Source organism: Balaenoptera physalus (genome assembly GCF_965194825.1).
Source record: "Balaenoptera physalus genome assembly, chromosome: 14".
In the NCBI taxonomy this organism is placed as follows: Eukaryota; Metazoa; Chordata; class Mammalia; order Artiodactyla; family Balaenopteridae; genus Balaenoptera; species Balaenoptera physalus.
The window spans coordinates 73595420-73619087 of record NC_138893.1 but is presented as its reverse complement, the minus strand read 5'-3'; the positions used below and the strand labels follow the sequence as shown (position 1 = coordinate 73619087).

The 23668-nt window shown below is 47.5% G+C and overlaps 1 protein-coding gene across 2 annotated transcripts in view; it reads right to left on the bottom strand.

The window, feature by feature from the left end:
* The window catches only part of GRID1 (glutamate ionotropic receptor delta type subunit 1), a 660264-nt gene that overhangs the window by 57902 nt on the left and 578694 nt on the right, over positions 1 to 23668 (bottom strand). The window lies entirely within an intron of this gene.

Genomic DNA, 23668 nt, shown 5'->3' with positions numbered 1-23668 from the left:
AGGTGCATGATGCAGGGAGGGGTACATCAGGTAGGTCCACCAGCTGTCCAGGAGCAGATGTCTGAGCTGGGGGCAGAGGAACAGTGCCTTCCTTGGGGTAGAAGGAAGAGTCACATCAGGAAGGACCAACTGGCATAAAGTTTTCACTTGTCCCGAGATGAGCAGTACCTGACTCTGTGTGCTGAGAGGACAGAACTGCAAAACACAAAAAGCTCAAGGGTGAGCCAGCCTCTCTCTGCAGGCTCCAACCTGATCCCTCTTTATTTCTCTTCTGGGAATCTGTCTCTCCTTTGAATCAACCAGAATCATCATCCCCACCTCTCACTGAGTCACCGTTCCCACAAAGAGATCCAGTCATTTCCACCTGATCTACACAACCCTCCATCTTCTGATCTCATCTTCCCCTGTTGCTCCTGCATCCACAGGACCCCAAAGCCAAGGCTGAAATGAGAAATCCTACACAGTCCCCATTTATGGCACCAAACCATGGAGCTCCCTCTTCCTGGAATCCCTTTATCTTACTCATCCACCTGATACACTTCTGCAAACACCCTGAAGTTCCAGCTGCCGCCTTTCCCTGTGGGAAGACATCGCCATCCTCCGCCTCCCTGACCACCTCTATACCCTGCATGGCTTCTATGGAAGTAAGATCTCACTGTGATTGCAGGGAGCAGCACAGCAGAATGGGTAAAGCAGGGGCTCTGGAATCCAACTACCTGCCTTGCCTCTCAGCTCCACCAGCACTAACACTATGGGCCTGGGCAAGTTAGCTGACCTCTCTGTGCCTCAGTTCCCAAATGTTTAAAAGAATAGGGCTAGAAGCAGAGCCTGTAGCAGAGGCTGCTGTGAAGATGAAATGAGGTGATATGTGTTCAACTCTTAGAGCAGTGACTGATGTAAACTCAGTGCCTGGTAACTAGTAGCAATACTTCTGTGCTATTATGATATGGCTGGGTCCTCAGTAGATGGAGCCAAAGTAGCCCAGTATTTGCATCCTCAGCACTAGACCCAGGGCAGTTGCCAGCCTACACAGCCTGTACACAGAGGAACTAGCAATGGACGCTTCCTCCTGTTTTGGAGACACACTCCATGGAATTCCTTCAGGCCCTGCTACACGGCCCAGAAACAGAGCTCAGTATTCGTTTCAATACATTACAGATGAAAGAAGACACAAAATAACAAATTTGATGAAGAAATCTTTCTAATTATTGTTCATTATTTATATCTAATTGAAGCAAGATGTTCCTTTGCTTAAAGGGCCCCAAGGGTTTTAACTCTGTCGTAATCTGCCTGTAATGAAAGGAAGAGGGATCTTTTTTTCCCCCCGCATTTTTTATTTTTCTCATGGTAATACAAACAAACACAAGGCTTTGATGAATGGGAAACATCAGGATGAATTACACAGTTGAGTCTAAATACTGAACAGCTCTAAATTACTACAGTTTCCATGAGTCTGGAATGAATGCGTAACGGCCAAGGAGTTCAGCACTACTGTTTCATCCCCATGTTTGAAATGTAGATTTCCTCTCTCCTCTTGGTATTTATTCACAACGGAGCTCCTGGCAGGAGGCTCGGGGAGCGTCTCTGGAATGCAAGCAGGCAGCCCAAATGTTAATGGCTTCATGTCCATTTCTGTCCCCTTAGAGGTCACTGTTCCCATCCCCAAACACCACTGTCATCTTTGCTGTGCCAGCCCCCTGGCCTCCATCCATCACCTCCTGCAGCCATGAGTCTGTGTAGAGGGATCTTTCCCATCTTAAAGGCACATTGCTTCTTTCAAGGAAGGTCTCCAAGCTCATTAATACACAGTAAGTACTACCATCATATTTCAGAGTGACTAAACCTAAGGCTCTTTGGAATCTGGCGGGAGGGCCCGACTACTCATGGACCAAAGCTGTCATCTCCCTGGGGCACTCATCCTCTTGTCCGAGTGCCCAGCTTTGGAAGGGACATGGAAGGAGGAATAAAGAACAGCCAGCCATCCAGGCTCTAAGCCATCAGTCAGCAGAAGACAGATGTTCCCATCAGATAAGACGCCCATCCGAACAAGCAAGGGAGGCTTAGCCTGGAGAAGGCTGCACTAGAAGCACACTTAATTGAGCATGTGTCCCAGAACAGTCTCTTCAGCAACAACTGCTAGCAACTGTCCAAGCACCCTCACCACAGAGATGGAGGAGATCTTCCTGTCACAGGTGGTGTCTCTATAAACCAAAATCATGCATGATGCAACTGGCTGAAGTCGTTCAACCAGGTGTCTCATCCACAGTTAGCTAGCTAGCTAGCTAGTTAGTTAGTTGGTACTAGGTAAGGCACAGAGGCACATAGGCAAGGAATGGATGGTGGGCCTCATCAAGGGGTTTATAGTGACGGGTGATGAGTGGTCAGAGAAGTAAACCAACAGTAACTAAACAATGTGAGAGGGACTAAAGCAGAGTTCTGCATGAGGGGTCCCGGAAGCACACAGGAGAAGCACCTAGCCTGTTGGCCAGAGCTGAAGAAAGGATTTCTAGAAAAGGAAGCCTGCCTGGGTCTGGATTGACTAATTAAGTGTCCTGTGCAGGCATGCAGACTTAGCAGCTGACACCCAGCTCTGTGCTCGGCTGCCTATCTCCTTACTTCACCTTTTAGTAACGATGAGTGTTACAATCCTCCCACGGCAAAGCTTAGCCTCTCTTCCATGCTTTCCACTGAGCCAGTATCTTTTACTCAACTGAACCCTATTGAAACTGGGTTTGGGACCAATAGGAGCTGCTTCTCTGCATCTCCTGGCCTGGATGGCTGATTTGGGGATCTTCCCTAGCTGAAAGCACAGCTGACTCCTGTGAGCACGTCAGACTGTTTCACAAAAGAACTCTGTAAGCATCCCTTGCCTCTGAGAGCAGTTTCCTCCAATTAAACAGGCACCTTCTGGAAGTCCCACAATGGCTCCTTCAGCTGTGGCCAAGGACAGTCTACCCAGCCTGGCACCACCTCCCTCCCTCTCCGTACCTTTCTCCATAAATCAATCTTACTATTTCCCAGGTACATTTTCATTAACAAAGAGATAAATTGTTTGCAGCATGAGAAAAAATCAATAACACAGAATGTATAAATACGTCTTTGCACGTTACAGAAATACATTGGCAATGAAGATAAATACATTTGCAACAAGAGGAGAATCAATATACAGTATATGTAAAACAGATTTCAACAACTGTGGGGTTGCCATCGTCACGGGTCTGATAAATCTAAATCCCAAAGCCCTGTTATTCTTGCCTAAGGAGAAAAGGAATGGGAATTCCCTGGTGGGCCAGTGGTTAGGACTCTGTGCTTCCACTGAAGGGAGCACGGCTTCCATCCCTGGTCAGGGAACTAAGATCACACATGTTGCGATGCGGCCAAAAAGAAAAAAAGAGAGAGTGAGAGAAAAGGAACTAGTGGAGTACCCCAAAAGATACAGGCAGGTGGAGGTGCTCATCCTTGTAATCTGAAGCTGTCGTAACTACAGCCCACAGATGCCTTTGCTATCATTCTAGCAGCCTCACTTTTCTTTTTCTTATTAATTAATTAATTTTATTTATTTATTTTTGGCTGAGTTGGGTCTTCGTTGCTACACATGGGCTTTCTCTAGCTGCGGCAAGCGGAGGCTAGTCTTTGTTGCAGTGTGCGGGCTTCTCATTGCGGTGGCTTCTCCTGTTGCAGAGCATGGGCTCTAGGCGCACCGGTTTCACTAGTTGTGGCCCGTGGGCTCAGTAGTTGTGGCGCACGGGCTTAGTTGCATGTGGGATCTTCCCGGACCAGGGCTCGAACCCATGTCCCCTGCATTGGCAGGCGGATTCCTAACCACTGAGCCACCAGGGAAGCCCCCTCACTTTTCTCTCTCGTGTCTGACTTGACAAGAATGGTGCTGTGCCAATCAGTTGGGATTGCCTGGTCAGGTTTCCACAGCCTCCTTCCGGGACGTTTGGGTACCAGAGCTGCCCATTTCCCTGCCCTTCCTGAGCTTCTTCCCAGGGCTCCCCCTGTGCTTCCAGTCTCACTAATCCTTCTCCCATGCAGTGGCTCCAACCCAGGGCTCTGCCACGTTTCCCATTCTCTCCACCCCAGACCTGGGTTCTTCAAGGCGAACAGGACCTCAGGTGAAGGCTGAGACACTCCAAGATGCTTCTCAGCCTTGGGCCCTGACAGGCAACTCAGGGTCTTCATTCTTCCCTTCATCCAATGAAAAAAAAATCCTATTTCCTGAGCATCTGCTTCTGTCAAGCACTGTTCTAGGTCTAAGGATATGAGCAACGCAAAGTTCCCACTCTTGTGGAGTTTGCATGATGGAGGTGGGAGAGAGAAACAAACATATGAGCAACAAACAAAAGAACCAATAATTACAAAATGCTGGGGTCAGCAAATTTTCTGGGAAGGGACAGAGAGCACGTACGTAGGCAATAAGGGCCACATACCACTCTGTTGCATATTCCTTGATTCTGTGTTTTGGGGTTTTTTTTTTTAGAACATTGTAAAATGTTTCAAAAAAAGAAAAACAATCTTAGCTTGCAGGCTGCAGGAAAATAGGCTGCTAGCCAGATGTGGCCTGTGGGGACGTAGTCAGCCGACTGCCGATGTCATGTTTCCAGTGATGAAAAGTGTTACGAAGAGTAATAAAGCAAAGTAAGGGTTACAGAAAATGATGGAGGAAGTGATTATATGAAGTATGCAGGGGGGTGTTTTAGCCATCAGAGCTGACATCGAGGGCGTGTGTTTCTTCACTACTTCTTGAGCGGGTCTGGGAGGAGGTGAGAGTAGAGACTGCTGAGGGCAGGGCTTAGACCTGGAGACGCTTGCCTTCCAAGGAGCAGAGGCCGGCAGGCCCGAAGCTCATCAGCCTCTCTCCCTTGGAATGACCCCCTTAACGTGGACCAGGGACCCCCCCGGGAGGCTGCGGCAGGCAATGTTGGATATTACACGGGGCTCCTTTGTATCCACAGGCTGTCATCTGAGTGACTGCAGATTAGAATTCCAGCTTAGGAAACTGTCAGGTTAACACTGTATGAGGACACTTATACACGGGATGAGGGTCACGTGGCAGGAAAATGCCTCTTTGTAGGACATAGGAGGCCAGGAAGCCCTTTTTCAAAAGTGTGCCCCACGTGCCAGTCACAGAGGGCCCGGTGGGTACCGGGTACCCAGCTGATGTGTGCTCACTCCCTCCCCCAATCTTCCCTCCACATTCTTTTCCCTCCAAATCCCATTTCTTTGATTACTATTGAAAATCAAAGATGCCCAAAGTACGCTAAGGAAAAAAAAAAAAACCTCAATGCATTTGTATGTAGTATATTTCCATTCTTATAAAGAGTAACCATTAATAAATGTATGTAAATATAGGGACAAAAACAGGAGGAATGTGCACTGAACAGTAGTGAGACTTCCACTTTTTACAAATGTATTTCTGTACAATTTGCATTTTTTATTATATTGTAAACACAAGTGTGATCTGAATGACTTAACAAATCCTCCTGCTGCCCAAGTGTCAGTTCTGGGCCTTGGGAATTTAGCTCTGTGCTATTCTGTCTCCTCCACGTCCACCCCCTCCACCAACCGCCCCTGCAGCCAAGATCCGCTTGGAAGAAAGAGGCCTCTCTCCTGCCCCACTACACTCGTGCCCCGCTGACTGTAGGGAGAGGGCTCCAAGGGGCTGTGATAGTTGCATCTTCCGTCCCTGGAGCAAGACAAACATGCCCGTATTAACCCCAAGGGGGCTGAGCCATCCTGGGCATCCAGGGCCCGTCAGGACCAAGGTTCCCTCACCAAAGCAGGCTGGAGTTTCCCTTACTTGCACATTTTCTGCTTGGATTCAGCCCAGCTCAGGTGCCCTTGGTTGCCAAAGCAGATGGGGGTGGCTAAACAGGAGTTTCTGAAAGAAGGGCATATGCATCACATGTTTGTGATTTGCTAAATGCAGTCTAGACCCTGGAAGTGAGCAAGGCTCAGTAATAGGTGCTGAAGGATCAGTAATAGGTGCTAATAGTAATAGGTGCTCAGTAATAGGTGCTGAAGGATCACCTCGGTCAGGCCAGATAACTCTGGGCCAGGTACCGAGCCCAGGCCCTGGCATGTGGCAGAGGTTGAATATCCACATCTTTCACTGGGTCTAATCCGGGGACCGCCAATACCATTGGCAAAGGGTGCTCAGCCCATGGAGACTTCTGCACTCCGGTTTTACCTCCTCCAGCCTCTTCTCAGACTACCCTGCTCTCGGGTGTTAGCCTGGTGGATGTCCTGCTCTCTTAGGCCTCTGAACCTTCACTCAGGCTCATTGTCTGTTCCCCACACAGTTCCCTGCCTTCATGTGACTAAAACCCACCCTCCTTCCAGGAATCAGCTCAGCTGTCATCTCCAGTAGAGAGAGTGGATTCCCCCCTGGGCCCATGCCCCCTCTATGTGCTCCCCGCTTAGTCTATCCTATCCTACCTCCTGGACTTCACGTGGCTATTGACATGCCTGTTTCCCGCACCTTGACAGTGGGCTCCCTCAGGGCCGGACTCGGTGTACATCTCTGGATCCCTGTCACCCCTCATATGGTCTGACAGACAGTGGGTGCTGAGTTCATGCTTTCTGGAAGAATCAAGTCTAGTTTAAAAACAACTCTGTGTTTACAGCTGAATATGGCTGGAGAAAATCCAACTTGGAGACTAGCACAGTGATGGGCCTAACTTTAGAATCATGACCACTAACCTCAAGTGACCCCTAACGCTGCCTGGCAATCTAAATTCTCCTGTTCAATTCACCCTCCCACTCTCTTAGATGACTCTCAGATAAGGACCCTACTTCCAATTTCCTAAGAGAGTAGAAGTAATCAGTAGAGAAATTTGCCTCTCTATAAAGAACTTCCTTTTCAAAAATCATCAAATACCTGCTTTTCAAAACACTGGCTTTGCCTTTGCTCCTATTTATTTCTAACTCTGTCTTCTGGATCCCAGACTTTCTTGCTTTCTCAAGTACGTTGCCCTTCCAGTTGTCATCTTTATCTCCCACATCATGAAATTGCTTCTCTCTACAGGTCATTTCCATCAGCATACAAACACATACATCTTCTACCTTTTAAAAAAAAATCCTGCTTTGAATTCCCATCCTCCTCCAACCACTCTCCAGTTCTTCTAGGGAGCTGTCTATGGTCACTGCCTCCATTACTCTCTTCCCATTTCTCATGAACCTAGCTTAAGTTTTCATCCCACCACTCAACTGAAGTGGCTTCTGTCAAGGTCATTAATGATCTCTCAAACACAGTGGCCCATTCCCAGTCTTCACTTTACTCCCACCCACCAGCATTTATTTGACAAACTTGATCAATCTGTCCCTCCCTCACTTGGCTGCTGGGACAGCACTCTTTCTTAGTTCTCCCACCTTGCAGGCACCTCCCTATCCATCTCCTTTCTAGTTCTTGCTCTCTTTTCAGACTCTGAATCTTGGGGTGTCCCGGGTTCAATCCACAGATTCCTTCTCTTCTCTGGTGAGCCCCCTTCTCCACGATCTGGTCAAGTCAACTGGCTGTAGATACATCTATACACTGATGACTCCAATGGACCACCCCAGCCCTGATCCACCCCGCTGACTTTAGGCAGCTGCCCCCTGACATCTCCATTTGGATGGCTATTAGGTCCCTACACCAATCATGTTCAAATCCAAGTTCTTGAATCGCAAACCCCCAAACCTACCACCAAACCTCTATTTTTAGTTCATCCACCTCGGTCAAATGCTGCTCTATTTTTGACATGCTGTAGCCAAAAGCCATGGGGTCACTACTGATTCCTCTCTCTTGCATATTTTACATACAATCTCAGCATGTTTGATATCTTCTGCCATCAAGATAGATGCAGAATCACATCGCTTCTCATTACGTTCATGATGAACCAGTCTGTGTCTTACCTGGATATTGAGATCATCTCCCCAGTGGTTTTCTTGCTTCCACCTTTAACTCTATAGTCTGTTACTTGGGGGATAAGTAGGGTATCCTTTCAAAATCTAAGTCAGATCATGTGACCTCATTGCTAGAAACCCTCCAATTGCTTCTCACCTCTCTAGGAAACACCCCCAATCCTCACATGGCCTGAAAGGTCACACACAATCTGGACCCAATACCTCTGCTCTCACCACACTGGCTGCTCTGCCTTCCTGCCTTGGGGGTTCTGCAGCTGTTTTTTTCCATGTGATATACTCTTCCCTCACATCTCTAATTGGCTCATTCCCTCAGTGCTTTGGGAACATCAAATGTCACCTTCTCCATGAGACCTTCGTTGACAACCCTCTATAAAATACCACCCTCTTTAAATTATATGATAAAAACAAAGAAATATATAACAGGCTGTTTCATAGCAGTTCTCCCCCTAGAATGGGACTTGTCTGGTTTATTACAATGTCACCAGTGCCTACACCTGCATGACCAATCATCCTAGTTTGCACAGGACAGAGAGGTTTCCTGGGATACAGGACTCTCAGTGCTAAAACCAGGGAAGTTCCAGCCAAATTGTGGTAATATCCCCCCCTACCTACAACAGTGCCTGGCACATAGTAGATGCTCTAGTAAACATGGGTTATTAGGTGCATGAATAATATATTAACGAATTAGCCTTTTTCTCACTTTCCCATTATCTAGGTTGGATATTCTGTTGGAAAGGTCTTGGGTTGACCAGTGTCCTTTCAGGACAAGCGTGGGCCGGTCATCTGCAGAGAAGCAAGCATACTGATGGCTTGGGGAGTTTGAATGGAAGAGCTGTAGCCTTGGGCCAGGAGGTGCAGCACAGAGCTACACGGTCATAGCCAGGCCAGGAACAAATCACCAAGAAGCCCAGGGATCAGGCTGGGTTCTCCACGGGCTTCCTTCTCAGGGTCTGGAAGCTTCAGGATCAAGCTTTCTTACGGATCTGAGGAAATCAGCACTGGCTGAGAGTCTCCTCCTGGGTCTGAATCCCCAGCAGCTGCTGTCTGCCTCCCTAGCTCCCATGCCCCTCCTACTCGGTGGGAGCCCCACACAAACAGCTCCACCAGGCGGCAATACCACCATGCCAAGAACACGACTGGCTCCCAGCTCTCCGCACCCACAAATATTTGCTGCCACAAATCCATACAAAAGCAGGATGCACCATTAACCTTTAATATATCAGTGCTAGGGCTCTTAATCCATTATGAGGCTGTCATAAATGTGACTGAAATGCAAATCATAGCAGCAGCCCTCCGGGAGGGTGTGAAGGTGCCTTCACTGTCTCCTGGCACAGCCTGCATCCTCTGTGCTCTGGAGAAACAGCCGGAGTCTCCTCTCTCCCTGCTGGCTTTTGTTTTCACCCTCTTCCCCTCCCTCTGCTCCTTCTTTCCAGATGTCTGACTGAGCCCCTCTATTACGTCAGCTTCCCTGGCATGCAGTCACTTGATATGCTAGAAGAAAGCTACAATAATGTTAACTTCCAGACACTGTGCTAAGACTTCATTGGTATTGCTTCATTTAACCTTGGCCATAATTTCATGAAGTTATTATTATCCCTCCATTTTACAGATGAAGAAATCAAGGCTCAAGGAGATTAAGCAACTATGGAAGGCCACAGAAGCAGCAAGTAGAAGAGCCATCTCCCCACTCAGGACTGGCTTGATCCAAAAACCCACACATTCGATCACCATTCTACAGTGATGTTAGGCAGCCCATAGCTAAGTGTGGAGGATTAACAAGTAAGCAGACGATCAAAAATATCGTGCAGAATATATTGCTAGAAATAAGCTCAGAGTCATTAGGACACGATGTTGAACCTATCCCAGCTTGGCAGATGAGAGACTGAGGGTGGGGATAAGGAGACAGGGTTAGCAGGAAAGGCGGGGCTTAAGTTGAGACTTAAGGAGAAAGCGGAAATTGACATTGGAGGGGAATAAAAGATGTTCTGTGCAAAGGTGATAGTATTTTCAAACCATGGATGTCTTGAGAGCAAAACCTCCTGGGAACTACTAATGGTTTACTACAAGGGAGCAGAAATGGTAAGTAACCAAGAAGCACTAAGGATAGGATTGAGGAAATAATTATTCATAAAATACTTATAGGCTAGTATAACGGGATGGAAAAGCAAAAATGATGGTGTTCCCTGGACAATTACAGGGTCCAAGCATGTGGGAGATGAGCAGGTGGGCACGTCCTGTACAATGGGCAGTAGGGAAGGTACTGCAGAAAGCTATCACACGTGTTTTAGAAGGCAGGGCTGAGGAGTCACAGTGAGCCCACGTGCTTGCACGTGAGTGTGCATGCACGCCTGTGCACATGTGTTCAGGGCCTGGATGTGTGCATGTATGTGTGTGCATGGAAGGACTCCAGGGCAGAAAGAAGAGAGGAAAGAGGGAGAGTTGTATAGCTGGAGGGCTGGGACACTCAGATTAAGGGATGTCATTTGCTATGACAAATGTTAAAATAAATGAGCAGGTATGGGTTCTTCGGTAGCGGAATGGTGACCTCATAGGAGGCAGATATGTATGACGGGGAAACCAACCAAAGCATCTAGTGCAGGGATCATAGCACATGACACATCTTGCCCACTTGAGTGTGTTTATGGGCCTGGGCAGTTAGCACTCCTTGCGCAAAAAATCGGAGACTCAGGCCCTTGTCACATGGGGAAGCTGGAGAGAAAATACTAGCGCATGTGAGTCTGCTATTGAACAATACAAACCCAGCTGTAATTAAACGTGAAGCTACAAGATGTTAGCCATTCTGAATCAGTCTGCAGAATAATCACTTAACAAGGATATGGACGCCGATGGAGAGGTTAGGGAAGGGAGGTGGGAGGACAGAGGTATGTTCTGATACTGATGAGCCTTGCTTGGTTCAGGGATGGAGGGGGACCTACTTTGTGCCAGGTGCTACATGAGGGTCAGCTCATTTCATCTACGGAAACACACTTCGTGACAAGTTATTCGACCCCTTCCTAGATGAGGAAATGATGACGTCTTTAGGGCTAGTCCCATGCCAGGGCCAGGTTGAGCTTGCTGGTCTGTCTGATCCCGAGCTTTCCCAGGCCTGTATCTCTGAGATGCCTGAGAGTTCTTCCCAAACGAGCTCCAACTGGGGGTGATGTCCCTGCTGTGCACCATTCAGTTACAGCTGGTTTTCTCTTGGACAAAAGGCTCTTCTAGCACCATTAGCAATGCCAGGTGCCAGCCACACCACCCCAGAAGTCCCACCAGCCAAACGGCCTTGATCTGACACTCTCTCTGGCTAGTGACAGAGGCTGTCTGCTTCACTCCCCAGGCAGGCACCGTCGGAAGCTGCCAGTGCCCGAGCAGAGGAACACTGCCTACAGCTGCAGCACCGGGATGCTGGCAGAACTACACATGGTCCTGCTTTTTGTTCTCTAAGATGATTATTCATCCCATTAACTTCTTAGGGTTTGGGCAAAACACTCAGGACAACTCTGCAGTGTCCAACAGGAGACTGTCTGATGGGAGCAAAACACCCAGCTGTGGAACACTAGATAAAGGACCCCAGAGAAATTTCTGGAAAAGTTTCTGCAGCCTGGTGGACAAAGAGGAGGATTCTGGCACTTGGTGGGGGGGGGGGCATCCAAATATACGCACGCCTTCCTTGTGCTATCTCCGCTTTTACTGGATCCTCCTAATAGCTCAGGATGGAAGTTACCACAGTCCTCATTCTCAGGGCCCTGTGAGGCCAACTAACTTCTGCAAGAATTAGAGACTTGCGCCAACTTACCCAAGACCATGTAGCATCAGCACTAGAGCTGAGCATGTACATCTGTCTGTTCTGGCTGCAAAGCCTGGCTCTACACCTTGACGTGGTACCTCCTGAGAAACAGGAGCAAGTTAGGGAAGCAACATGGGCTAGTTTGGTGAGTCTGGGAGGTCTGGGACCTGGGTTCTGGGCTCTGCCTAGAGAACACGGCACCTCCCTGCTCTGAGGGGCACCCGTCCTGGGGGGACAGTGCAGGGCAGGGGTCCAGGGCTTCAGTGCTGGAGTCAGACTGTGGTTGTGAGTATCACGCTACACTGCTAGCTCTGTGGCCTTGGATAAGATGCTCAACCTCTCTGTGCCTCGGTTTCCTCATCTACACAACAGGGCTACTCACAAGATTGAGTGAATTCAGGAAAAGCCCTGAGAATAGTGCTGGACCCTGGGACACACTTGATCAATGGTTGCTTCAGTTTCCCTAACTATTCAATGAGAAAACGAGGCTGTGTCATGGTTATAAACTGCCAGTCCTCAGGACAGGTCCAGGAGTGGCTGGATTGGTCCAGCGTGGTGTTTGTGTTAAATTTGAATGCTTTTAACGTGGGCATGTGATTTCTGGGTCATCACAAGCTCCGGTGCTCTCAGACCCTCATGGACACTCTCTACCCAGCCCTGTAAACATTCGTGACTGAAACCCCTGGACAAGATGCTCTCTTAGATCTCCCCCGACCGTGATATCTCATGAGTCTATGGCCTGGGCTGGAACTCAAAACCTCATCTTATTTAGGATTCTCTCTTCTGACAAAGCAGCAGCGCCATGGACTGTTTTCTGTGAAAACTGGAATCTCATTTTCCAGTGTCTGTCAGGGCTCAGAGCTACCGAGGGGAGGACCCCACAAAGAACAGACTTCTAGCGATTAAAATCCAGTTTGTCCAGATGCCAGGAGACTTGCGCCTATGGGAAGCTGGCAGCGCCTCCCCAGAAGCAGGGGTCTCGGGAGCTTGTCTCCAAGTCACACCAAGGCTGTGGCCACAACCCACCTAATGGGGCAAAGCAAATTAACCACCTTCAAAGGCATCTGCTCAGGCCTCTGTGGGCTTCCCTGACTCTTAGCAGCATAATATTGCCCCCACGGTGCCTAGGGATGAAAGAAAAATGCACAAAAACCAGCCACAAACCCAAAGCGAAGCCAACCCCTTCCTCGATGTAGCAGGGAGGGTTGATGGTAAATTTTAGGAAGATGCTGGCTGTCATCTTCAAGAGAAATGAGCATTCCATGGGAACCTTCAAAGGACTGTGTTGTTCAAAGATGGGGTGCCCTGTGTCTGCCACCCTTCCAGATTGCTGTGTCTGTCAAAATCAAGGCTCTGCCTCAAATGTCTCCCTCCTGCCATGTTCACAGGCCATCCACATTCACAGCCACCTCCCGTGTCTCCTGGGATTCAGGACCTAGAGCACCAGGGCCAGGCTGTTCCTGGATCTTTATACCCAGATCACAAGAGTCACTAAGTAGACAGTGCACTTCCATTTGATTGAGCGGATGAAGGATGTATAAGCACACATCTCTGCTGCCTCAGCCATGCTTTTCTCTCTTTTTCTTCTCTTCTGGAGGCTCTGCAATAGTCACTTGACCTTGATGTGCAGCAGAACAGGAACACAGAAGTCAGGTCTCAGTAAGGAGCTCCTAGCTGGGAGTCAAAGATCACAGCCTGAGAGCTCACATGTAAGAGCCTTCAGCAAGAAGAGTCACACTGTGTAAAGAACACCTACTATGTGTCAGGCACCTGTCAAATCCTCATGAAACCCAAGACAGCTAAATATGAACATCTCAATTTTCCTATGAGGAAGCCAAGGCATATGAAATAGGTGACTTATGTGGTCCTGCAGCCAGTAGGGGTGTGAGCAAAGATTTCCTAGCGGTGTCTGACTCCAAAATGCTCTTCTCTTGGAATTAGAGGATTACTTTGAGGCTACACTTCGACTCACAATCTATGTTTTCAGTTTTTTAATCTCTTGTAATGTCTGAAGGTATTCATGTTTTATCATCCTGCATGGGCTGAGGAAGCATTTCAAAGTCCCAGCCAACCTTAGCTGTTCTTGGGGACCCAAGGGATGAGTTCTGTCTCTTTACTGAGAGCCGAGCTTGAAGCTGTAGCCATGGGTACCTTGGAGATGGTGGTGGCAGAGATAATAGAACCTGAGGTTTCATTTCCCCAAAGGAAATGAAACTCAGGAGGGCACAATAGGTCCCCTCTCAACTTGGAGGCTTTCCTGTCAGCTTTTCAGCATGAATACCTTATTAAGTGCTGTATGCCAGTGAAGAGCATTGGCTTTGGTTCAAACAAGCTTACATTTGAACCCAGGCCCTGATACATACCAGCTGTGTGAACTGGTTTTCTGCCTCGGTTTCCTCATCTGCAATAATAGTTCAATATGGTAACAAACAAATGATAAAATTTATGTAAAGCACTTAGGCAACTTCTGGCACATTATTGTACAACTCCCTCTTTCTCCAGTAAATGATATGCATCGATGCTGTCATTCCAATTATTATTAGTGTTGTTGCTGAAGTATATTCCCTTACAGAGTCAGGGAAATAGGTATGACTGATATTTCAATAGACTCCTCTATTATACACTCCAGTTTCCTTTCCACACAAGAAAACTCCAGCAGCCCCAGGGTCATACCTGGGCAGTGACCAGCCCAGGACATGCACTCAAAGCCCTGGGGCTCAGGATGAAAGATGTCAACACACAGATCCAAAGGTCTCTAAAGAGCCATCCAGTCCACACTCCTACCTTCCCCTGTTTCTTCCCATGGCTGTAAAGGGTTAACATGGTAATGAAAGCATGAGATCCTAGTTCTTATGATATTAATTAAAGTGAAAACTACAGATGGTGTTTAATAACAACTTCATCCCAGCAGGTTCCAGGCACTTTACCTAAATCAAACATATCATAAAGTTGGCATGAGAATCACAGAGCTTGGCCCTGGCACATCTAGCCAGGGACACATGTCCTCACCTGGAGTGAAAGTAACAAACCATCTCTATTACTTACACAGATGTGGCCTTAAGTGGCTTGACAGTCTGATTCTACCCTACGACCTCCTGGAGCCAAAAATAAAGGAGTATTGATTGCAAAGATTAATAACGGAGCTCAAGAAGGATAATGATGCAAAACACCTTTTTCTCTCCCTTCGTGATATAAACGCCTGCCACCCCTGCAACCTAATTTTGTCACCCAGCACACGGGAGTGTATTAATTAAAGTGACACCAAGGACAGGAAAATCTGAGCTCTGGGGGTGTGACTGGAAATACATAAATATGCATCTCCAGGCTGTCTCAGGAAGAGAGGCACGTTGCCAGGCAAGATCAGCATAATTCCACCGAGGGGAGGGGGGAGAGGAGTGCACACAGCTCACCCCTGGAGGTCATGGCTCCGGTTCTCCCAAATAGCTCCCGAAACCAGACAGAGAAACTAGACCAAGAGTGACTATCTGATATCCCACCTCTTTTGTAGAGAACTAGGCCATCACTTTTGTAAACATCCCTTGATAAGGCCTGGGGATTAGCTCATATTTAATGGATAGTTATTATGTGCTGGATTTTCACAATATACTGACACAGAGTGGTGTCAATTTGGATGAGGAAACTGAGGCCCAGTATGGCTAGTCAACGGCTCAGCAGAATTCAAGACCATGTTTGATTAAAATCACCGCCCTGCACTGTTCTGATCAAACAGGAGGTATCAGAGGCCAGGGTACAATGAGAAGGCTCTGTCCAGGGGACCAGTCCTGGGATAGGCCTTCTGATGGGACATCCCTCCAGGGTCAGAGCCTCCCTCCGCAAGACCATGGCCTGCTGTTTCCGCTCCCAACAGCAGAGGTTACACTGGGACTTGGACTTCCCAGCCAGGGAAGCTCTTCTCCCCAGGGAGGGGCAGGTACTAGCAACTCTCCATGGACAAGTTAGAGATTTAGTTGGGGTTAACTTGTAAGGCATGAGGAGATGGTGGATGATTTTAGAGACTCCATGTTTGCATTGCATTATTTAGGTCAATTTCACTGTAGTCAGTAAATCAGTTTTAGTAGTCGTCTGTGCTGTATGCCCTGATTTCAGATACTATAGGAGATGTGACCTCACCTCATCCTGAGCTCCCTTACTATAATTACCTGTTGGGCATCTCCACATGGACATCCATGAGCATCTAAAACTTATGGTCCCAACTGCTCCTCCCCTGTACACTTCACATCAGGTCAGGCATCACCAGCCACCCAGGCCCTGGAGCCAGGACCTGGGCTGTCCTGCTTCCTCACTTCAGCCTTCCTCCCATCTGTCATATCCCAACAGGCATGTTCAAGTTGACCTCCTCAATCTTTCTCAGATTTCCCTCCTCCTCCAATAGCACTGCTGCCCTAGTTCAGGAAAATACAGAGAATGTTCACTGGGCTGTAAGGAGAAGAGAACTAAGCAGAAGCAGAGAGGAGCAGACAGAATGAGCTTAGTCTCATTAAGAGCAGGAAAGTAGAGTAGATTCCACCCCTGGCATCCTTCTGTGATCCCCATGTTACGGGGGAAGGCATCCTGATACGCAACACTTCTTTTTCTTTAACCAAAGTCTTGTATTATATATCTCATATTATCTTGCTTGTTCCCCTAATAAGCTGTTATTTTAAAAAAGAAGAAGAAGAAAGGCAAATAAGAGAAGATTATTGAGTGCTTACTATGTACAGAGCACTGTTCTGAGTATTTGCAGAACAACCCTTTTAGGTAGGGCCTATTATTATTCTCAATTTACAGAAGGGGAATTCGGGGCCCAGAAGGTTAATTAAGTTGCCCAAAGTCATGCCTCCATTAAATATTGGGTCCCAGGTGTGAGTTCAGGCAATATGGCTCCCTAGCCTGCATTCCTTCCATGCTTTAAGCTCCATGAGAACATTCCACAGGTCTGCCTTCTTCCCCAGTAGGTCTCAGAACTGAGCACAGTGCCTGGAACATAGTAGGTAATCAATAAAGATCTGGTGAGTGGATGGGTCCAGACTGTCCTGCTGCAGTGCGTGTCATCACTCTAGGCCCTGATAATGGTTCCTGCTCCTGGCTCCCTCTGCTCCCCTCGGCTCCTGGCTCCACTGCCTGACTTGGCTTCCCTCCCCTACAAGAAATGGCACCTCCTCCTTCCCCACCTCTCCATCCATTCAGGCTGAGCCAGTGCTCTCGCCGGGAGGGCACCCACCATCCCCACAGTCCCCCGAGCAACAGGCAGAGGCGAGCTCCCCAACGATCACACACATCTCACCAGCTGAGTTCTCCCCATGTTCAGAGGCAAAGCCCATGCCAAGATGCTGTATGTTTTGACCACTGTTATTATGATATAAAGCACATTAGCCACGTGAGGGCATCAGGCACACGTGCACATCCCACAGCTTGCCAGACACAGGAGTCAGGAATGTTCTGACACAGAGGCGCCAGGAGTAATCCTAAGGAGGGAAATGCACCAACAGCCCTGCCTTTCTCAGCCAAAAGCAGAGAGGGGAGTAGAAGAAGGCAGGCAATGCACAAAGAGATCAGATTCCCTTCCCTTCAGGGTGTGAGCAACAGAGTACGTGGCTCGGATGTGCGTGCGTGTGTGTGTGTGTGTGTGTACCTGTGTGGCCACCTCTGAGTGGGTGTGTGCGAGCTGATGTGTGCCCTCCCAACGTGGAGCTCTGCAGTGGAGGGAAGAAAACATGTCTTTTCTTGACCCTAATCTGAAGCCTGTTTTGCTTAGTGGGCTGGGTCAAGAGAAGCCACTTCTGAGATGTTCTGCTACTGTGTCAGACCAGGGTAGCAGCTAAGTTGTTGATAGGCTTGCAAACTGTTGGAATGAGAAGGAACTTTAGAAATCTTGTAAAATCCCTGCATTTTATAGAAAAAGAAAGTGAGGCCCAGTAAGGACATTCTTCCAAGGACACACAGCTGTTGAGTTTGCCAGGACTCCCAGAAGCCTATGCAGTAGACTTTGCACAGTGCCCGAGGGGCTGCTATAAAACCTGCCACTGCTTTAAGGTAGACCTTATCCCACGTTTCAGCAGCAGAGTAAGACAAGGCTCCTAAGAAAGGCCACCAATATTCACATTCAATGTGGCACATCCAAGTCGCATTGGTCAATGCCTTCTCAACTGCTCAGGACTCTTCCTGTGAGTCCAGAAGCCAAGTCATGACAATGCGAGTGTGCTCTAAGGGGTCCAGAGCTCGGGAGGCCAGAGGGAAAAGCAGTGACCCAGAGGACACACGGGAAACCACAGAGGCTTTGCACTGATGAAGTCAGGTGTTTGGAAAGCATCATTCAAGTCAGGAATGCCCTTGATTCCCCCCGAGCATGATACAGGGCTAATCACAGGATTCCCCACTCCAGGCCTGAGCAAGCATGAGGCCCTAACCAAGTTCGACTCCATGTCCCTGGCCAAGGGGTATTTCATGGCCATAATCTGAAGCCAGGATATGGTCTTCTCCTACGGCTCTAGGTGGGAGGGTGGGGTGAGTACAAGTGGAGGACAGTAGGAAGTCTATTGATTGAGGACCACTATGTGCCAGGCACTGTGCAGAGCCCTTTGCTGATGGCATCTCCTTCCACAATCACAGAACTTTTGGGAAGTCAGTGCTATCTCACAGAGGAGGGACCTGGGGTTCTGAGAAGACTCCCAGTGCTTCTCTACGGGACGTGAGGAAAGACATGAAAGGCAAATGATTTCCAATGTGGACAAGTCAGCTGCAGAATATAAAAAACAAAACACATCCACATACAACCATGCTCACACTTCCCTGAGCCTCTAGCTTCACCCTCCCTCCACTCCTCTACCCCTCTGGTATGGCTCCCAACCCATTTTCCATCCCAGGCTTCTTCCTGCATATCCAGTTTGACCACCCAGCCTTACCCCTCATGGCGTCCTACCTCAGCCCTGCTTCGTGGGTCCTGATTTTACCCATCCTTAGATCAAGCTGTCTAAGACAGGACTGCAGACTCCCACCTCCTAGAACACACTCTGCTGTGATTTGGCTTACAGTGAGAGATACTGGCAAAATTGTGGCATAAAAAATGGATTTTGTTTCCTGTAAAAATGTGATGAAAATATTTTTATCAAGTTAGCTAATCATATTCTCTTTCTCATCTTTTTTTTAGGAGATAAATATTTTCGATTTTTTTAAAAAACAAAGTTCATTAGTAAAATACATTTGGGAAAGGCTGAACACTGTGGCTCCCTCCTGGAGATTTACGATGCACAATAACATAGTGAAGACTCTGACACGTCCTCTAAAAGAAAACTGTTAACTTTATTTAGCCCAACTTTTTCAATGTTAGGAAAATAAAGTTACTATGAATTCACTTTTGGAAATGTTGGTGTATAGACTATCCAAAGACCAGAAGGTTCCAAAATGGGTATCAAATGCTGAATCAGAATCAAGACTTGTATCAGAAACAGAGCATTCGGGACTTTTTTTTTCCCCTTTACAAGCCCTTGTATTTCCATCTTGAGATTAACTGAAGAAACTCTGCTCCTTGAGAAAGGGAGACGACTAAGGATGACACCTCAGAAAAAGAGCTAAAAACAATATCAGAAGTTAAGGACCTAAGCACAAAGTAACATAAAGATATAGTCTTCTGGGGTCTAAAGACAAAACTGAGGACAACTCAAGAGCACAAAAAGCACATGTGAATCCCCTGCAACTTCACTTTCTGCTCTCACCCATCAGTCAATGGGCTCTCCCATCTCCCTGGATCAGTACACCACCACTTCCTGGAAACTGCCGTATCCCTGGCCATCCACGTTGATAATGCCCTGTTTTACCTTTTCTCTTTCATCTCTGATTGCAAACCCTCTGTCACCTCCTCCATTTCCTCTGCCTCATCTCACCCACTTATAGATTGTTTGCTGTTTCTCCCTTACCCCTCCAGCCCTCTTACTCTCATGGGGTTATAGCAAGTGCCTCCATGATGCCAAAATATGGCCCTTCCACCCTGAGAACTCCATCAATCAAACTTCTTCCAAAACCAGCTCTTCCTCTTGACTTCTCTATTTCCTCTGAGGACACTGTCATCATTTAATCCCCTAAACACAAAGTCTTAGGACTATTTACTAATCCTTTCTTTTTCTCCATTTGCCATATTTAACCAATAGAATTCTACTGCCATCCCTCTTCTTTTTCATTCCTGCTGCTACCCTTTTAGTTCAGTTTCTTTCCCAGTCACCCAATTTTTGTAGTATTCTTGTCACAGGCCTCCACTATCCCAATCTCTCACTGCTTGAGTCCAGCTACAAATTCCTCTCAGATCTCTCTTCTTAATCTATAAATCCATTTTTAAAACCCGGCTTATGCTAAAAATTGTTACTTTTCTTTCCCACATCTCTACCTGTCCTACTTGATGAGATTTCCTTTCTGCTCCCTTCCATGAACCCTTCCACGAACCCTTCCACACTGGATGTGTGAGTTGGCCCTTTTCTCTGCGCCTCTTCTCTGGCTCATTTGCCCAATAATTACCAAACTGTGGGCTAGTCTGTTCTCCCCCCATACCTACCTAGAGGAAAAAAATCAGCATCTTTCTCCATTTGATTCTAGATGTCCCTCAGAAAGCCTCCCACAGACCAGGTACCCAGGAAATGGATATTAAGTAGAAATTAAATAAAAGAGAACAGCTTTAGCATATTCTGCTGCACAGCTCAAAGTTCAAGAAATACAAATTATAAAAGTCCTATTCCACAGATTGATGGGTTATAAAAGCTTATACGTTATATCTCATAAGACATTTTATAATACTCCAGGAATTAGCACACTGATTGATCAAGATGACTATCCTATAAAATTAACTGCAGTTATTTTTCCTCATTTTAAAAATGAGGAAACAGGATTCTGAGTGGTTAAGGGTTATTCCAAATCACAGAGCTGGTACTGTATGGAACCCTATCATCTATCCTTTTTGCTACATCAGTTATCACAAGAGAAGTTAGGAGATGACACTGTAGATTTTTTTCAAGTGCCACATAAATCCATCCACAGTAGAGACAAATGGATTAGCTACTATGACACAGCCAGTGTATATCCATAAGAAGCTCACTCATTATTAATGTAAATCGTAACCAAAGACACACTACATCCTTCATCCCAAGAGGGGATAAATGTAGAGACAAACTCTATTCATGGAGTTTGAACTCAGACATGTAGAGAATCGTTCTGCCTAAACTGATATATTCCATTGGAGTTTATTGAAAATTATCTTTTAAAGCTCATTTCCGGGTTCATGTTCAATGCTCTATCCATGGCTTTACAGCTGTTTCAGAGAAGATAAGAGACCGTCCATCAGGCTCAATGCTGCTGTTTTGTGTCATTTCCTCTTAGGAAAATTGTGTCATTTCCTCTTAGGAAAACTATCTCAGGGAAAGTTTTCAGAAATTATTCACACTATGAGAGGGTCCAGAAAGGATCTAATGTCAGTGTCTACCCTGGGGCAGCACATACATGAGAGCCTGGCGAGGAGGGAGTGATGAGGTACATTAGGGCTGGCAACTGACCAGCATGGACAGTCTGGAATGTAACTGCCCTCCTCCTCCATCCCTTCGCCTCCACCCCAGTTTCTCCCCAGTTCGGGGACAATGAAGAACTCAACCTGGGGCAAAACAATGCAGAAGGAGCTCGACCTTAGAGCAGGGACGCATGACAACTACTCGCGGGGAAGGCTGCTTTGAGGAATCACATTGTATGTGTGTCATTTAGGGGGCTCCCTGACCTGCTCCTGCAGACTATAGCTCAAGATCCTTAAGGGAGATGTCTGAGAAAATGACAAAGCAAGTTAATTAAAATGTGTTAATGTGGTGGAAAATCAGCCCCATCTCTCTTTCCATCTTTATCTCTCCCAAACAGAGGGAGGTCACAAACACGATGAAGCCAGCATTCAAACTTCAGGGATAAGAAGAAGAATGCCCTCTCACCGTCCAGCAGGGCCCCTGGTATAAAAATGCTGTACAGCCTGGTATGACACTAACCCGCAAAGGCAAAATTGGATGTGTCAGCTTCAGGTGTGCATGAGAGAGACAGGATTGGTTCTTGACCTGTGACGCAGAGTCAGAGGCCAGGGATGGAGTCTGTGTCAGGGGACCACAGGCAGGAGCTGTGAGCATTCCAGGCAGCCCAAGAGGGCCGGGAACTGCAGGGGAAGTGACAATTAGGAAGTGAAGGTCCACAGCTAGGCCCCAAGTTCAGAATCCTGGGCTTGGTCAAAGAGCATTTGGCAAATTCTGCCTCCTGCCCTGCCTCTCCCCATGTGGTTTTTCACTAAAAAGGCTGTGCAGTGCCACGGGGACAGCTAAGCTGGAGGGTTTTCATAGCAGCAAAGAACACAGGTATAATCTGAGTACCTGCTCATGGAAGGGAGGTCTGCCAGACCTGCACGGGATACGGTTGGTGCCCTGCCTAGATCCCTTTTTGCAAGGATGTAGCCACCCCTCCTGTGAGTGTTGGATGCTAATGGCAAAGGAGCTTTGCCCTCCACGGAGGGGAGCTCCCTCCCCTACAGATTACCCCCTCCTATCTCCTCTGCAGGGCGCAGCTCACAGCCCAAAACTGAATGATGTGGGGCTGAAAAAGGCCAGCCCTTTTGCCTGAGGATAGGACCATATCTGTGGGGTAGCTCCTACCAGAGCTCTTGTAGGATCAGTCTGGAGCTAGTTTCCGGCTGATATCGCATCCTTTCTTAGCAAATTTTCCCTGCCTGACTCTATTTCTCTCATTCTGCTTCTCTTGAGATTCTCCCCTCTCACCCCCGATCCCCTAAAACATTTGTGGAAGGTTCCTTGGCTCAGGCTCTGTTTGTAGGGATCCCAACTAGGGGCGAGAGGCCTGGAGCTTTGGGGTCAAATACACCATAAGGAAGATGCAGACTCCAGCAAGCCTCTCCCAGCCCCAGGCTGGCAGATGGAAGCTGAGAAGCACATACTTCCGAGGTACAGAAAGCTATGAGGCACAGAACTGAGAACGTCGTTAAGCACCCATTAAATCCTGGAGGTCTGACTTGATTGATAAAACTCCATATTTTCATACGGCTGGCTCTCTGCACACCTGCATTTCTGCTCTCCCCTAAGTCCTCAGGAGCCAGGCTCTGCAAGGACAATTAATTTCACGTGCTCACCAGATTGAAGCACAATTAGTCACTGAGTTTGCCATTAGTTAATGGCAGCCAGAACCATCAGAACCATCATTTTTCTGTTTGGGGAAGGAATAAAATAAATAAGGCCTAAGAGAAAACCTGATCCACAGTGGCTGCTGGTTGCAGACAAGCTGAGAAACCAATTCTTCAGCCCCCATGTTTGGACTGCACATTCCAAGCTGTGCTGATGATTCTGGACTGTGTGACTTTGATCATCTCAGAGCAGGACTTTCTGACCCACCCCGCCCAAAACAGTCAGGGTCACTCGCTGTTAAGCCTGGAAGCTATTTCTAGAACAAATTCTCATAAGCCAAAATGTTCAACAGGACAAGAGATCAAGTGGGACTAGGGCAGGTAAGTTTTAATTAAGACCAAGGTCAGGTGTGATGGCTGCAGGCAGACCAAGACTCCCCAGGCAGCCAGTCTTCCCAGCAAAATGTGGCGAGCAAGCGGGAGGAAGAGGGTCTGCTTGCCTGAGTCACCCCTGTGACTTGGAGGTGGCGGGAAAATGGGGATCAGAGATCAGTATGTTCCTGAATGCCTCAAGAATCGGGGATTTAAAAAGAGGGAAAGAAAAGAGAGGCGGTAATCCCAATGGAGGACCTACCATGTGCTAGGTGCATTCATATGGTGATCTCTATTAACCTTTTCAACAGGCTTATGGAGAAGGAATTCATTTTTCTAGCTAATAGCCCAAGGAAACAGAGCTGAGAAGATACCAACCTATATCAGTTGAGTACCAAAGTCAAGGTGATTTCCACCCACCACGGTTCTACTCTCAATATTTTTCTGGTATCCGAGTTGGATAG